Below are 6,000 nucleotides of genomic sequence, written 5' to 3' on the forward strand. Positions count from 1 at the left end.
TCACTTTGTGGCACGGCGTTGCACCAATCGCCTCATCTTGCACACAAAAGAAAACAGATGATGGTGGATTTTATTATTTTGTATCTGAGTGCTCACACTGTGTTTTTTTTTTGCCCTGACTTCACCTTTAATGAGGTCATCGTGACTGAAATGAGATATAAGTGCAGGCCCAAAGAGAAAAGTATGGGGATGACAGAGACCCAACATTCCTATTGGAAATCCATGAGGTTCCCATGACAACAAAGGCCTCCCAGCCAGATAAGGATCGCAGGATAAGGGAGACAAAGAGAGACGCAAAATCATGATTGAATTTGGATGGTGTCTTGTGCCATCGTAGAAATGATTCCAAACAGATTGGCGATTTCTGGTCACGATTCTGCAGAACTTGAGTTGACGTCAACCAAGCTCGAGTTGGCCAAAAAAGTAAAAGAACTTTAGAGATGAAGTTGTCACCATGTGTGTAGCTATTCAAACACACACACACACACGTATAAATCCCAAATATCTCCTCCCCTCTTTTTGCCTATAATTTCCACGGTTACTTGTTACAACATGCTTTGGTGTTGGAGTCTGTAAAAAAAAAGAATTATATTAAAACTTTCTACTTTGTGTAGTCCTTTACCCTCAGTTGGTTTCAGTTGTTAATTAAATGTAAAAAAAAGGATTTAACTTGAACTTAATTTACTCAAGTAAAGAAGAAGTGAATTTTTCTGAATTTCATAGCACAAGGCTTGCTCATCAGAGACGAAAACAAAAGAATGACTTGATATTATTCGTTGGTTGACGTTTGTGGCACATTTAAAGCAAATGCACCTTTTTGCCAGAGGATTTAGAGAACGAGATATCCTCCTGAATCAGGAATCCAGTGAATCAGGACAGGACGAGGGCCACGGGAGTCGGATCAGAAGGAAGTGGTTCTGGATGCGTTATAAGGGAGTGTTGCATATTGGGCTGTGAAACGTGAAATAGAAGTTCTAAAAGTAATGGTAAAGAAAAGGGTGCCATATGTAATGGACATTAAGAGAGTGGGACAGTAGGGAGAGGATGCTGGACAAAGGCAGAGAAAAGGACGTGTAACAATGAACGAACAGAAGGCCGGCAAAACAAGGATGTTGACGGACGAAGAAAAATGGTTCCTGGCATCTGATGTCAGAATCCAAGACAAAATTCAAACTGTGGTAAAGGCAGCAGTTCATCTGGATACGGTAGGCAGGAAACAGGAGGAAATAAGAGGCAGTTTCAGTGTCTCATCAAGTTAACATAGTGAGAGGGGGCGTCATGTGTGGTTCCGAATTAGCAGTCATACTAATGTTTCAGTGGGAGCTAAGTAAGAAGCCAGATATCATGCATTCAGCAAAGATGGCTCGAGTCTAACTTTTGTACGGTCTTGTTGGAACTGGGCGAGATAGGCAAGACAGAGTGGGTGGTGGTTGTGCTACTTTTATTAAGGGATCCTTTACAGAATGCAGGGTAAAGTGGAGGTCTGGGCTGGAAAGAAGAACTTTGTGACGGTAAATTATTATAGGCCACGTAAAAGAGTACAGTTAGACGGGTTAGAAGAGGACGACAGTCAAGGTCAAAAGTAATGTGGGGACTTTGATGCGCATAACTCACTCACTATGGGGCAGCAAAAACATAAACAGTATTGGACAGATTGTAGAGGATATCCTGCATGAGAAAGGCCTGGTGTGCCTTCATGACTGTAGGAACTACTACAGGGAAACCCAATCAGTACTGGAACTTACAGTAGTATCAAACCAGACTGCCCTGTTAAAGTGACTGGATAGAAACTGCAGGAAGTAATCACTATTCAATATTCTGCAGATATAAAGATATTACTGCATTTAAGTCATAATATGACCTTTATGGAACTTGAAAACAAAATAAAACAAGGAATAAGGAATGCCGCCTTGTTGACAGTACCAAAGAGTAAAGGAAAAGCAGTAAAAGATAAGGGTCCCATGGTTGCATTTAAGGTGTAAAGAGGCAGGGGAAAGCAGAAACAAAGCTTTTCAAGTGTTGTAAAGCAGTGTTTCCCAACCCTGGTCCTCAAGGCACACGGTCCTGCATGTTTTCCATGTTTTCCATGTTTTCCCTGCTCCGGCACACCTGATTCAAATGAATGCGTCCACATCAGCCTTCTTTAGAGCTTAAAGAGCAGAAAGGCTGACTTGTTTATTTGAAGCAGGCGTGCTGGAGCAAGGACACGTGGAAAACAGGCCGAGTTGTGTGCCTGGAAACCGGCTTTGGGAACTCGGTTAGCAGAAACGGATCATTATCATTATAACATATGATAATAATGTATGGAAGAGAGACAGGTGCCAGAGAGCTGGAGGGAAACATTGATTATTCCCATTCAGATAAAAAATGACAAAAAAAAACAGGGAAATACTCAAGCAATCCAGCAAATTATAGGAGCACAGTCTTAACATTTCATGTCTATAGGTAAGGAAAATGGTAATTTATAGATTAATTTATAATCTATGAGGGAAAAAAGGCATTATAGTGGCTTGAGCAGTAAATTGAACATATAAGGAAAGGTGTATGATATACTTTTAATGAAGTTACATAATAGTAAACATACTAAACATAAAATGGGCATCAAACATAAAGTGTTCAGAGTGATAATGGATAAATGGGGGGTTTGTTCAAGTTGAAATAGGTTATGAAATGTCAGGTAAACGTGTTTCAGAGAGTAGCTCCCCACGGGAAAATAAGATAATTTTCTTTTTTCCTAATGATAAATGAGATTTTTCTGATTGGATTATCCAGTCAAGAAAATTAGGGGCGAATCGGTCGAGCTGAAAAACGAGGACCAGGATGAGGATTTGAATTCTGGAGGGGTTGGAGCCTAACCCAGCTGCCATTGGGTGAGAGGCCGCGGGGCCGCAGGGCCAACACAGAGACAAACATCCGTGCACGCTCACACGCACTCCCGAGGTCAATGTAGAATCATACAGTCGCAGCGGTTTTTATTTTTAGAATTTCCTCTAGAAATATTCCAGATTATCCTGAAAGCACCAGAGCAATAAAGTGGCACTATCAGTGGATAAATGTCTGAGGAAAAAAAAAAAAGACACGAGAAGCAGTATAAAAGTAGTACACCCCCATCTAAATGAGGAAAACCAGGATGTGATGAAAGCATTCTTTGCTTTCTGTTCCTTGAATTTATTTCAGTAGCAGACACTTTCTGTTCAGTGTATCCGTCCGCTTTGTGCGATCTGATAGTTACGCTCCCCGTGATCCTGTGCACGTTTGACTTTGCTTTTTGATCTTTCGTTTCCTATTTTTGTTCTCTGTTATCTTTTGCAGTTGACACCTTTTGCAATATTGAATTCATGTGAAATCTGACTGTCGCCTGCAGATCATGTGGGGTGACGAGGTGTTCCACAGTCTGTGCAGCATTTCTTTCTTTCTTTCTTTCCGTCTCTTTGACTTCACGTCTCGTGTTATTTTTTTGCACGTGCTGTTGAATTGTCTTTGCTCCCTCAGACACTGGACTGAGTAAAATGAAATGTCATCCATCTACCTATCTTAATGCTCCTTTTGCATTGCCCATCTGGTTTTCAGAAGGCGCCGTCCTTTATATTTCCACTTGAAAATCAAGTGATAATTATATCGTCAAGTGCACAGAGGAGAGGTTGTACAATGGTTTTCTTGGCTTTGAGGTTAAGAAAGACTGAGAGACACTAAATATTTATTCTGCTCGCTCTTCTCTTTTACACCTGACAATATCTTTAGGCGCTAATACACAAACCCCACCTCCCCTCTCTTATGTAAACCCCACATGAAGTCGTCCTCCCTCCCTTAAGCTTTTGTTTGTTCGCCTTCAGGTCTGGAACTGTTATTCTTTAAAGGAAACCCCAAGTGATCTGAAGTCACTCCAATCCAAACGGAGTTCCTGTTATAAAAAAAAGAAATGTGGCCTAAGTAAACCTCGGATGCATTCGTGATTCCACCACGTCATGATGTGGCGGGGCTGCATGGGTATAGCGTTTCCTGTTTGGGGTCGCACACTGACGAAGGCTTCCTGTGGAGGAGGAAGCAGACTGATGAAGCTGGTGATGAGGAGTCCTCTCGCTCTTCATGATTCCATGCCCCCCCCCCCCCCCCCCCCCCCCCCCTCTCTCCCACTCCAGTCCGTGCATGTGCTATAAGTCTGCCAAAACCAGTAAGTGGGCTAAGATAGATGAAGCCATCCAGCAAGTTTTACCACTCTGCTTTATCTTATTTCTGCTCCGTATCCTGCTGTGGTCCGGATGTGGAGTTGCCACTGACATGTCTTTTGTTTGTCCTCTCATGTCTGTGGTCAAGGTGACGCAATGAGAACCACAGGGGTGTTCAAAGTCTGCCCAGACAGCACAATTTAACTCTCGTCTTGTTATAGGATCCATAATCACGATACTATGTTTTCATTTGAGAACGACCAGATGAGTAAGGCAGTGGTGAAGTAAGTTGAGCAGTTCCAGTGCGTAAACTGAAAGAAGCAGAAGAGCAAATCGTATCACACATATGTGAGATGCTCCATGTATTTGACTTATGTCGGTGTTAGTTGTCAGAAAATATTTCAGTAATTTATCTGCGATAGCTTCAAGGTAATAAAGTGTCATTGGTAACTTTAACGCTGGGTTTTACACACTGCATGTAGGCAGGTGACAAAGATGGAGAGAATTCAAGCAGGTTTGAGCAGAACCAAAATGAAGTCAGCTCAGCACCTAACAGACTAAATGCAATTTTTATTGCAAATGCATGAGGTTCAAAATGGAGAAGTGCCACAGCAAAGGCACAGAAGGTTTGAGATGGTAACATTTTTGATTGCCTGTTGATTTGAATAAGACATGATGCAAATTAAATCCTAAACATGTGTTGTTGTTGTTGTTGTTGTTGTTTTTATCTCAGGTGCTTTCTATGTTCTTATTTATGTCCAAACTGATTCAGGCTCAGCAGAGGACAACGGGTAAACATGAGAATTGTGTTGTCAGGGGAGTCCTTTTCAAATCCAGGGGGCCCAAAATAAAGTGCCAGGGCTGTGTGTGTGTGTGTGTGGGGGGGGGGGGGGGGGTTCTGTGTTTTTTGGGTTGCTGGTGACTTAACCCAGCAGAGCTCTTAGATCCAAGGACTCAGGTCAGCTGGTCCAGTCCAGAGTCCAGACTAAACATGGAGAAGCAGCATTTAGCTGTTATGCTGCCAACAAGTGGAACAAACTGCCAGTGGAGATTAAACTTTCACCAAATTTTTAATTCCAGGTTAAAGACATTTCTTTTCTCATGTGTCTATGCATGAAATATCTTTTAACTTATCTAGACTGTTGCCTGTTTTTAGATTCATTTAAATGATTTTATTTGTTTCTCTTTATATTCTTTTATGTATTTTTAATGCTTCTTGCACTCCCTGCTGCAATGCTTTTATTTGATGTGAAGCACTTTGAATTGTTTTGTACATGAAATGTGCTATACAAATAAATTTGATTTGATTTGATTTTGATTTAAGACACCCAAACATATGCTCTCAAGCAAAAAAAAAAGGGATGTTTCCATAACGTACCCTTTAATGCACTTTTAACAGATAAACTCACAAACACGATCAACTATGAGAGCCAGTACGTCATGAAGCCAAGTGCCAATAACAAATCTGTTTTATGATGAATTGCCTCGGGGATGGGGGGTGGGGTCAATGGATCCATTATGTCCTTGTTAATGCATCACTCTGTTCTCTATGAGCTGCAAAAGGAAATAACAACTCACGTGGGCGTTTCCACATTAAGGCGGACGTCATCCCGAAGTGTTTTCTTCATGACATTCATGTTGGATGTTGGGTGACGTGGTTACTCACAACACTTTTACTCATTCATACGTTCGCGACAAGTTCAAGACCAACATGTGGCCTTTTTGCTTTAGTTAGTCTCAGTCAGTAACACTTCATTAAAACACCTTGTCACTCTATGGTTTTGCATTTAAGCAACACCATTACTTGGTAAGAGTTAAACTACGATGCAACCAT

Source organism: Odontesthes bonariensis, chromosome 2 (genome assembly GCF_027942865.1).
Source record: "Odontesthes bonariensis isolate fOdoBon6 chromosome 2, fOdoBon6.hap1, whole genome shotgun sequence".
NCBI lineage: Eukaryota > Metazoa > Chordata > Actinopteri > Atheriniformes > Atherinopsidae > Odontesthes > Odontesthes bonariensis.